We start from the raw sequence: 12,486 nt of genomic DNA on the forward strand, positions 1-12,486 counted from the left end.
CAGTGTGTATTCTCAGTATGACCTGCCCTGTCCAGTCCTACCAAATAAAAATGGGGACTGAAGCGGTTCAATCCCACTTAAAAATATTAAAGCAGGCCCAAACTCTTGCACAGCCCACATTGAAAAGTCTTTAATCCACATGTAGTTGTGGAAGAGTCTAATGTAAAGTGTCTAATTATCTCTTATCAGCAATTATAACTAGACTGCAGGAGCTCTCCATACAGTTAACACTGAGGCTTAAAGGACACCCAAGGTGAAAAAAAAAAGTAATGAAATAAACAATTGTCTCTATCCTCCTTCTCTTAAAAATGACTTTTTAAGATATTCCAGAGTTTTATTTTATATCTAAATCTTCTTTTTTAAGTTTTTACTGTCTTATTGTTTTTGCTCAATGACACATTCATTGAAGTATGCAAGAGCTAAAATCTATGAACTATCTCTTTCCTGCCATTTTTCTGCTAGGAAAGTGTTTTATAGTTGTAATTTCTTATCAGTGAGGGTCACACTGTAGTTTGACCCAGTCCTGACTCAGACAGGAACTTCCACTTACATACCTGATGTTTAACTCTTTTAGGCAGAGAAAGAAAAAAAAGGAACACACTATAGTTATTTGTGTGCTAGGCACTGTACATACACATGTCTATCTCATCATTTCACATGTCACCTCGGGTATCCTTTATCCCTTTCAATTGCTACCTGCAAAAGTGAAACCAAGTAAAACTTTTTTTTTTTTTCTTAGTATTTCCATAAATTGTAGTGATGGGTTTTTTTCCCATAAAGGTTGTCATGATGTGGATAATCTTTTAGAGCCGTGAGGAATTTCAGATATCAATATTTTTGGCTCAGTTCTCCTCCAACTGACTGTGGTGCAAGCAATTACTGTTAGACAAACCTCCTCTGACCATTCATTACATTTCTAAGAGTTCTCATTATGTCTAAATTTCACATGAAGTCATGTTTTTGCATACTTCTGTATTGTAACCATTTCAGTGACCACCCATTAATGCTTTCAGGCAGCCTTTTGCTCAATGATAGATCATAATGCTGTAAATTGCAACAATACTCAATACCGGACAGCAGGTGGCAATGTGGTGCTTTCAAAGCTTCCTTCATCTCCTAAGAATTGTAGCCAGCCAGGACTATTCAATTTTATAGAAGCATTCAAAATAATATGAGCTACGAATAAAGAGGAATTGTGAATTACCGGTATGTCTCTTTAGAAAAAGAATGCCGAGGGTAAAAATATGTTTTCTTGCAGCGCACACATCGACGTACAACCGAACTACCATACATATTTTCAATGGGCCAGAAACAAATTACAGAGAATCCAGGAAGTATAAAATGGGGTAAAAGTTGTAATAAAACAACCAAACCTAACAGTAGGTCAAATTTTGACGGACTGCAGATAAAAACTACAAAACTTTCATAAGTCAAACCAAAATGTTCAGATAAATGTTCAAAACTGCCTCTGCCCATAAAATAAAGAATAGTCCGTATCTGTCTACAAAAACCCTTTTCATCTTTATTCCCAGTCAAAATGTAAAGGGCTACCTAATGTATAAGCCGAAGTTAAGGTACTTTTTAAATGCATAACAGAATGTTACGGATGATTCACAAAAATGTATCTTATTAATTATCCCGCCTTACTTATTTTTGAGCTTCACCATGAAGAGGGATAATTCATGACACAAACAGGTAAAGGACCCTTATTCACTAAATATGAACCTGAGAGGGGGATTTGAAATAAAAATGACTTACCTTAGTAGAGAGAAGCCCCCGAATAGAGGCTGACCAGAGTCTTGGAGACCCAAGCTATAAGGTCTACCTGCTCTTGTGTGTCATCTTCCACTCTCTGGACTGTATGCTTCAGTCCACACTCTATCACCTGGCCTCCAGATAATCATGTAGCTAAGGGATAAGCTAAACCTGTAGTGCAATAAATAGAACAAGGAAACAAAGAGGAAAAAAAACTGTAGATGTATACCATTAAAACACATTTTTTTTTTAAAGCATCGACAAACAATAAAAGTCACTTACATCCGAGTCTGTGTTTAAAGTGTAACTGCCGGGCATAAAATAAAAAATTAATTTCTTTATTTTTATCTGGTAAACAAGTAATAAGGATGCTAACCAGGAAATCCAAAAGTTAAAATCACTATTAAACACTAGCAATTCCAGCCGATAGCTGGTTAAGCCCTCCACTCAGTTGAGATTTTTAATTAACAGATAAACCTATAATGCAAAAAATTGTACATACAAATTAAAATCAAAAATAAAAATTAATAAAAGATATCACCACTGCACACAGCACATCTTACATAAGCATCTGAGCAGTTGCTGTATGCAGGAAATTATGTTAAAAAACCAGTCCAGCAAAAAATGCCTAAATTGCTTTTCCAGTTAATAAAAATTAGTCTGCATCTGTGACTATAGCTGCGCTGTGGTCATATGGGCGGGTTTATCCTCTGTTAATATTCAAAAAGTGTATCTTGACCAGTGCTGCAATATACATATATCGCTTTTACCACCAGTTGGAAAACGACTCACCGAGTGTGTTGGACCATCAGATACAATGGTTATTTGCGCATGCGGGGCATTCAGGGCTCCCCTCACCACCGATCCTGCTCCTTATCTCCCGCAGCCACCACTTGTCACTGATGTCTCAAAAGCGATAAAATCACTATTACTTTTCTTGTTGATAAATGATTATTCCCCAGTTTACCTGACTCTTATTTGGTACATAAAAAGGAAGTTGCAGGGCATGCAGGGTTGTCCTTTTTTGCTTCTCTACTTTCCCTCAGACTTAACTAATGCAGCCTGATTGGCTGAACCCTCTTTCCCTCCTGTTTTCCTCTACCACACTCCTCACTGATTGGCCAATATTTCTCATGCTGAGACAATGCACTTTCTATAGTGAAGGGCAGGCAAACTAGACAGAGAAGAATAAGGGAGGAAATTACTTCAGGATTGGCTTCAAAATAGCCACAGTTCAAATGGGAAATGCTAAGAAGGATTTTCTCTTTTTTTACTATAGAAAAATCACTAAAATCAAAATGCGGACAGTGCAATACATATGTTATGTAAGTAGATGTTATGTAGTATTTATCTACTTATACTGTATATGTGTTTTTTTCTGAGATAGTATGGCTGACAGCTCCTCTTTAAAGGACACCTGAAGTGAGAGGGATGTGGAGGCTGCCATATACATTTCCTTGTAAACAGTGTAGATTGCTTGCTGCCCTGCTGCTATTCTGCTTCTAATACTTTCAGCAACAAACCCTGAACAAGCATGCAGATCAGATGTTTGACTGAAGTGTGTACATACAAGAAGGAAAGATCAAATAGTCACACAATAAATACAATCAAATAATAGTCCTTTATTGTAGAATTATGGGACCCTTGTATATCCAGTACTGTTTGATGGCGGCAATTTATTGTTGATATGCAGATTGCCCTCAAACCCACCTCCCCAGATTTTAACATGTTTTAAAATGTCCCATACTTCTGCAATAAAGGACTATTTTTTGATTATATCTTTTGTGCAACTCTTTGGTTTTTACTTTTTTGCATGTACTGCCTTCTTGGCCTGGCACACACACACACACACACACACACACACACACATATATATATCTGATCTAAAACGTAATTTTCTCTTAACCGAAGTGTGACTGGATTTGCTGCAGCTTGTATCAGGTATGTGGTTCAGACACCTACTGATGCATGAAAGATCAGCAGCACACCAGGCAACTGGTATTGTTTAAAAGAAAATAAATATGTCGGCCTCCATACCACCCTCACTTCAGTTGTCCTTTAATGAACTCTAAATATAAAACATGCATCTCAAACACCACTGCTACTCAGTCACTGGCCACCCTGCCTGATCGGTATCGCGTGTCCACATTGTCAGGGGCAGACAAGTAGGAAGGGAAAGATATGGTTTAGGTAAAAAAGTGAATGTCCTAATAATACAAGTACAACAATCATATTTGAACTGAGGGTTTAAAAGAAATTGTACAATGTTAATATAGGAATGATTTTGAGAACGGTACAGTTGTGTAGGGGCAGGCACGTGCACAGGGGGGTGCTCTGGGTGCCCAGGCACCCCCCTTTTTAAAATCTTCAAAAAAAGGCCCCTCTTGCCGCTCAAAATAAGCTCCGCCCCAACCACGATAAGCCCCGCCCACCCGCGGGAAGCTCCTCCCCCGCCTGGGACACTTTCGAGTGAAGAGGCCCAGACAGGATTCCTAGTGTGGCATACTGACCTCTCCCTCCACCTTGGACCCATACTGACCTCTTCCTCCCCCAGCACCCATAGTGACCTCTCCCTCCACCTAGTACCCAGTAACCACTCCCTCCCCTAGCACTCACAGTGACCTCTCTCTCCACCTAGGACCCATACTGACCTCTACCTCCCCCAGCACCCATAGTGACCTCTCCCTCCACCTAGTACCCAGTGACCACTCCCTCCCCTAGCACTCACAGTGACCTCTCCCTCCACCTAGGACCCATACTGACCTCTCCCTACCCAGTACCCACAATGACATCTCCCTTCACCTAGCACCCACAGTGACCCTTCCCTCCATCTAGCACCCACAGTGACCTCTCCCTCCTCCTAGCACCCACAGTGACCCCTCCCTCCCCCAGCACCCACAGTGACCTCTCCCTCCACCTAGCACCCACAGTGGCCTCTCCCTCCCCAGCTCTAGCAGTGATCCTGTCTACCCCAGCACCCACACTGACCTATCCCTCCCCCAGCACCCACAGTGATTTTTACCTCCCCCAGTGGCTACCCTCCTGTCCCCTGCAGCACCCACAGGGACCTCCCATCCCAAAAGCAGCACCTACAGTGACCTCTCCCATTGCCAGCGCCCACAGTGGCCTCTCCCAACATCCAGCATCCACTCGCTCCTCCAGTAACCACACTGATTTCTCCCAGCACCCACAGTGACCTACCCTTCCTCCAGCACCCATACTGATCTCTTCCTTCCACAGCACCCATAGTGGCCTACTCTTCACCCAGCACCCACACTGACCTCTACCTCCCTTAGCAGCAACTATGCCATTCATAGCAGCACCCATAGTGACCTCCCACCCCCTGCACCCATACTGACCTCTACCTCCCGAGACCCACAGTGATCTCCCCCAAAGGACCCACAGTGACCTCCCTTTCCTCCAGCACCCATACTGACCTCTACCTTCCACAGCACCCACAGTTACTTCTCCCCACAGTGACCTACCCTTCCCCCATCAACCACACTGACCTCTACCTCCCCTAGCAGCAACTATGCTATTCATAGCAGTACCCACAGTGATCTCCCACCCCCTGCACCCACATCAATCCCATCAATATTCAGCACCCACATTACACTCAACCAGTAACCCCCACTATAGCAAGCACCCAGTACTTGCACCAAGCACCCTACATCCAATACTCACATCCGGCCTCAATATGGCACTTAGTACTTGCATGAAACAGCCACATGACACCCAGTACCTGCACCCCTTCACCCTATAGCTGGCACCCAGTACTCACACCTACATGGCACAGTACTTGCACCCTGTCCCAACATGTCACTCACTACTTACACCTGCACACCGCCTTCACATGGCACCCACTATCTGCACTCACATAACTAGTACTAGCACCCAAAGTACCTACACTCAGAACCCACATGACAGACAATGCCCACCCATAGCTAGCACCCAGTGCATTCATGGTACCAAGTATTTGCACCTATGTGATACCCAGTACCTGCACCCAACACCCATATGTTTCATCTGCAGTAGTTCCAGTTGCACTAAGCCTCCACTTGGTGCCCAGCACCCACACCAAACACTCACATATGACATCCAGTACTTGCACCCAGAACTCACAAGGGACTGAGTACCTGCAATCAACACCTACATGATGGTTGATACACGCCCATACAGCCAGAATACACATGTCGCCCTGGGCCAGCACCCAGAACCCACATGGCACCCAGCATCTGCCTTTAGCACTCACATGACAACAAATACCCCACTAGCCAGCACCCATCACCCATATGTCACCATGTGCTCACTCTTAGTACCCACTTGGCACTCAGTATTTGCACCTAAGACCCACATACCCCCATAATCAACACCCACATGGCACAGTACTCACACGTCACCAAGTTCCAAAGCCTAGTACCAGTCCATGGCCAGCACCCAAATAGCACCCAGTACCCATCCTTGGTCTGAACCCGTATGAGACTCAGTACTCTCCCATGGCACACATCCAGACTGCACATGGCACTCCCTACTCACATGGATCCCTGTACCAATTAGCAATCACATGGCACCCACTATTGTTTATCACCATCTGCTACTCATTCAGCACCCAATACTGCATAGCACCCACTGCAAATAAACACCCAATATAAACTGGACCTTGGTACCCAAAGCAGCTTGACACAGACTTTACTTTGGCATCTCATCAGCCACTGCAACTGAGCACAAAGTGAACCTTTGCGTCTTACCATCTACTGCATCTGGGCACCCACTGCACCTTGGCACTTACTGCAGTTTTGCATCTACTAATGCTTAGCAACCACTGCATATTGGTAACCACTTATTTGCCTGAAAAGAGGATTGGGTGCTGATCAAGAGGGACAGAGGTCCCAGTAATGAAAGGTGAGCCTGTGCCTCCACTGTGGGCTCCACTGTGCCCACTCTAACCCACGAACAGTGGGCACCTATCACTGCTGATTTGAGGGTGGTAGCACCAAAAGAGTTGGTTGGAAGGAGACACAAAGTCTGCCTGATACTGCTATAAAGGTGTGTGTGTGTGTGTGTGTGTGTGTGTGTGTGTGTGTGTGTGTGTGTGTGTGTGTGTGTGTGTGTGTGTGGAGGGGTGTATGTGGGGGAAGGCATTGCCAGGCCCCTTTTTTAAATTTGAGCACCCCCCACTTAAAGACCCTCTGCACGGCCCTGTGTAGGGGTAAGTAATAACTACTAATCCAGTTAACTAAACGACTATAGTTGTCTGTAGTCGGCACGCAGGGTACAGCAATTGTAACATTGCTCACACTGAGTAGATAGTGCGTGTTGTGCATTTAGCGTGACCCGTGTTACCTAGGTGATGTAAGCATTACAAGGGTACCGCATGCCATGCAAGGGCAGTAGCGTGATGCATGGTACATCAGTAATACTCAGTGTGGGTAATGGCAGTGGTGTACCTAGGGCTTTTGGCACCCGGTGCTGGGTAATAAAAGACAACACCCCCCCCCCCCCCGGAAAAAGGGGCGTGGTCACGACCAGATGAGGACGGAGCTAACTGTAATTTAAGGTATTGGCTAGTGTAGTTGCCCCAGTATAGCTAGTACACTTGCCCCCAGTGTAGCTAGTACACTTGCCCCCAGTATAGCTAGTACACTTGCCCCCAGTATAGCTAGTACACTTGCCCCCAGTATAGTTGCCCCAGTAAAGCTAGTATAGTTGCCCCCAGTATAGCTAGTATAGTTGCCCCCAGTATAGCTAGTATAGTTGCCCCCAGAATAGCTAGTATAGTTGCCCCCAGAAAAGCTAGTATAGTTGCCCCAGTAGTATAGTTGCCCCAGTATAGCTAGTATAGTTGCCCCAGTATAGCTAGTATAGTTGCCCCCAGTATAGCTAGTATAGTTGCCCCCAGTATAGATGCCCCCAGTATAGTTGCCCCAGTAAAGCTAGTATAATTGCCCCCAGTATAGCTAGTATAGTTGCCCCCAGTATAGCTAGTATAGTTGCCCCAGTATAGCTAGTATAGTTGCCCCAGTAGTATAGTTGCCCCCCGGTATGGGGGAAGCTTGGAAAGAGGGGTGGCAGGGAGGGGGGCCAGACCCCCCACCTCCCTCACCTGGGCCCCCCTCCTTCTTGCGCTTCCCCCTCCTAATCAGCAGCAGCTTTAGATAAGCGGGTAGGGGCGGGCGGAGAGGACTTACCTGCTTCCTGGAGATGGCGCACACGTCATCCTCACGTGACGCTGGTCTCCGACTTCTCTGTCACTCACTGCGCTTCCGCTAATCAGGAAGCACAGTGGGCGGTGGAGAAGGCGGAGAGCAGCGTCACGTGACGATGACGCTGTGCGCCATCGCCTGGAACACAGGAAGCAGGTGAGTAAGTCCTCTCCGTCCGCTCCTGCCGCATATCTAAAGCTGCTACTAATTAGGAGGGGGGAAGCGCAAGAAGGAGGGGACCCAGGTGAGCGCCTCCCCGCCGCTGTCCCCACCACCCCTCCATTCTGTGTTGCTTCCCCCTCTGTGGGAGGCCTTCATGACACCCCCTGGGGCACCCGACACCCGGAGCGGGGCGCCCCCTGCCGCCCCATGGTAGGAACGCCACTGGGTAACGGTAATATTGCTGTGCGCTGACTGCACAGGGCAACGTTACCAACAGCCAGTGAATACGCCCCAATATGACTTTTATGGCTTAAAGTGGCCCTCAACTCAGAACTCCTCTCTGCTCTAATAGATAAGCAACAGCATAATAACCTTTTTAAAAAAAAACATATATTTGTTACAGCTGATGCAAATCCTAAAATAAATCTGCACAGTTTCTACTTCCTGATTCATGAAAGCAGACATAATGTTTACATCCTGTGCTTTCAAATGGGCTTATCTGCAATAGGCAGTCATGTGACACGGGAAGATCAAATTACAATTTGTGATTAGTCACAGATGAGGGAGGATTAGACAGGCTAAACTCTCTCAATACATACAGGGTGTATTTCTCTATGTTTTCCTTCTGCCCTGTGCAAGAGTTCAGGTCCACTTTAATATACCTTTAGTGTCTGTAATCCAAATGTCTGGATTTTGGTCCTAAAAATAGTTAAAATGATGTAAAACGGAAGCGTTAAACTCCGTCAGTATTGTATTTCTGAACACAGATGTTCTTTAAGATTGATAAAAATAGAGATGTTTACACCTAATTAAATGTGCTCCGCACACACAGGCTTGGTATTCTCCAGCGGACACATTAGTCCAGGCACACCTTTCCCGGCTCTCTCTGACCCTCCTGGCTCAGCCCTGTAGTAATTAAACTATGTCTTGTGCCGAATGATGGATCAGTCTGCAGTTCCTCCCTGGAGGGGCCGGTGGTGTGTGCCCTGGTTATTGCTTGCTTCAGGCTTTCAGGGAGGAGAGTGGGGTGACTGCCTGGGGAATAGCACTGCCTGCTCCTCTACATATGTCTGGGAAATGCAACATCGTGTGTTCAACGTGAAAACACTGCAAACAGGCAAACTACACAAGCCACAACATAACTCAGCTAACGGCTAAACCAAACTGTAGAAACAGGCAAACTGCACAAGTCCCAACATAACTCAGCTAATAGCTAAACCAAACTGTACAAACAGGCAAACTGCACAAGCTGCAACATAACTCAGCTAATGGCTAAACCAAACTGTACAAACAGGCAGACTACACAAGCTGCAACATAACTCAGCTAATGGCTAAACCAAACTGTACAAACAGGCAACCTGCACAACTCACAACATAACTCAGCTAATGGGTAAACCAAACTGTACAAACGGTACAAACAGGCAAACTACACAACCCACAACAAAACTCAGCTAATGTCTAAACCAAACTGTACAGACAAACTACCAGGGGCGTAGCAATAGGGGGTGCAGCGGTAGCGACCGCATCGGGGCCCTTGGGCCAGAGGGGCCCCGAAGGGCCCTCCCTCAACTACAGTATTAGCTCTCTATTGGTCCTGTGCTCATAATAATCACTTCCATATATACATTGAGTAGTGGTAAACATTAACAAGCTCTTCCCCATCCCCTTCTTGCACCTCTGACACTGTAGTTGCCATTGGCAGGTTTTGGTGCGCCCTATCAATTGTTATGTATAGAGTGCCTGGGGGGCCCCATTGTAAAACTTGCATCGGGGCCCACAGCTCCTTAGCTACGCCACTGCAAACTACACAACTCACGACATAACTCTGCTAATGGCTAAACCAAACTGTACAAACAAGCAACCTACACAAGCTGCAACATAACTTAGCTAACAGCTAAACAGAACTGTACAAACGAGCAAACTACACAACTTGCAACATAAGGCCTTGTTCACACTAGGGACGTTGCTGTACGCAGCGCATTGTACTGAGTGTTTTGCTAGGTACAACTTTTTCCATTGATTCTAATGTACAACATTCACATCTAGGTGCTGCGTTAGGGCTCATTCACATCATCCATGCAGATTGGCCATGTGATTGGGACACAGTGCATCCGATCGCACGCCATCTGCGCTTCTGTGCTGCTAAATCCATTCACTACAGTGAATGGGTCAGTGCTGTGCTTGGCAAGAAAATGCATGCAGCAGTGCGATAGCGCATTGTGATCGTGGACATGCACAGCCAGCGGCCAGGGCCGCTGAGGAAAAGTGGCCACTGCCTGGCCATTCGCCAAAAACGAAACTGGCTCACTGCAGAGGACCAGAGGATCGGTTTGACCCGGCGCGGGCACAGGACATCTGCAGGGGGCCGGCAGAATCCCCAGGTAAATTAAACTCTTTTTTTAAGTTCAGTTAAAGTACCCCGACCTTGGTCATGATATTTTTAATATCATTTTTGTTACTGGTGCTATGCGACTAGCACACAGCACCATCCTCCCACATCCAGCGCCCCCTGTAGCCCCAGTTCTGCTCAGTCGTAATCTTCCACTAAGCAGAACGTCGAATATGGGCGGGGAGGAAGTGGCAGCTCTTCCTCTCCTCTGCCCGTCCTTAACTCCGCCCCCTCCACTTGCCGCTATAGTTCCCCTTATGATCCACTGCACACAGCGCACAGGGGAGCTGTGCTCTGTGCGGCCTTGTGATAATTGAGGTTGGATATCCTTCCAACCTCAATCACCACAAGCCCATAGTGTGCAGTGGATCATAAGGGGAACTATAGCGGCGAGCGGAGGGGGCAGAGTTAAGGATGGGCAGAGGGGAGGAAGAGCTGTTACTTCCTCCACGCCCATATTTGATGGCAGAACGGGGCCACAGGGGGCGCTGGAGGTGGGAGGATGGTGCTGTGTTCTAGTCGCACAGCACCAGTAACAAAACGATATTAAAAATATCGGGGCCAAGGGTACTTTAAGGTTTACTTTAACATATTCAACAAGCTTGAAGGATATGTTCTCATGACCACATTCTCTGTCATACTATGCATGTGTGAACTAGATAAGGCTCCTGGCCAGCGGTGGTGGGGTCGCGGAGGACACAGGTGGCCTGTGGACCATCCAGAGGGTGACCATGTAACTTTTTTTTTTTACAGTCATAGATACATTTTAAGAGTTAATTTTTCAACTTGTCTACAAAAAAATAAACTTATTTACAGTATTTTCTTGCTTGCTGGAGGCTTCAAAATTATTTTACTGATCTGGTGTGATAACATCACATGTGAGAAATCCTAGGAGAAAAAATAATTGAATAGGGGTCAAGGAGAGATAAATCATGAGACAAATAGATAATGAGAAATAGGTCAGTAGATAGATACGATTTGTGAATCAAACCCAATGTTTCCTGCCAAACAAATTTGCAAAAGCTTTGTTTATCCCTATGTTGTGCTGTATGTACTGCTGATCTGTTTAGTTTTTGGCTTTCAAGTTGAAGAATTGAGTGGTTTATTGCATTCTGTAATAAAAGTATCTATTTCTACATGTCTGACATTGGTAAAAGGAACCAGGCTGCTACAGACTACCCAGTATAGTCATAGAGAAGAAGAAACAAAATGACATTTAATCCCCAAGCTGTAAAAGATTAAAAATGATTTTCTGCTTCATCATTAGATGGCGCTGTACACAACAGACTTTTTTGAGAAAGTTCATAGTAATTACTACATTGCTTATATTGATGCTGTTTTTTTAATATGATTTTACTTTTTTTCTTTCATGTAAAACATGCTCTCACCAGACATTACAACAGGTGCAAATCTTAAAAAGCTTTAGAATTGTGCAGGACACTATTCAGACTTAAAGGTTAACACTGCTGGGTAAGAACATAGTGTAGACGTGAGCTCTTACACAGGACAGAAGGAAAACACAGAGAAATGCAACCTGTATGTATTTAGAGAGTTTAGCCTGTCTAATTCCCCCTCATCTGTGACTATTCATAAGTGTAATTTGATCTCTCAGCTGGCTACCACGGCAGAGCATCTAATTTGTAAACACAGGATGTTAACTCTATATCGACTTCCATGAAAGCAGGAAGGAGACACACTGCAGATTTACTGCAGGATATAAATCAGCTGTAATAAAGAAATTATTTTCTTTAAAGGTAATTATGCTGTTGCTTATCTTTTAGAGCGCAGAGGAAGTTCTGAGTTAAGATCCGCTTTCAAACCCCTTTGTAGTTAAATGTACATGAAAAAAATGTACCGTACTTTCCACTTCAGTCTGCAAATGATATAATTTACTAATACAAAAAATAAAAATCAACTTTCTTGAGCTAGTAATTACAGTATATAGTTTAGTATACAAGATCTCCCAAAAGTCTCATT

At 45.0% G+C, this 12,486-nt stretch overlaps 1 long non-coding RNA gene across 1 annotated transcript in view; it reads right to left on the reverse strand.

Annotated features, from left to right (window-relative positions):
* The window catches only part of LOC137542008 (uncharacterized), a 166,659-nt gene that overhangs the window by 53,393 nt on the left and 100,780 nt on the right, over positions 1 to 12,486 (reverse strand). Inside the window, exon 3 of the long non-coding RNA XR_011025327.1 lies at positions 1,759 to 1,926. This is a non-coding gene — a long non-coding RNA (uncharacterized lncRNA). The remainder of the gene's footprint in view (positions 1 to 1,758; positions 1,927 to 12,486) is intronic.

The sequence above is a fragment of the Hyperolius riggenbachi genome, chromosome 12, assembly GCF_040937935.1.
Source record: "Hyperolius riggenbachi isolate aHypRig1 chromosome 12, aHypRig1.pri, whole genome shotgun sequence".
Lineage (NCBI taxonomy): Eukaryota > Metazoa > Chordata > Amphibia > Anura > Hyperoliidae > Hyperolius > Hyperolius riggenbachi.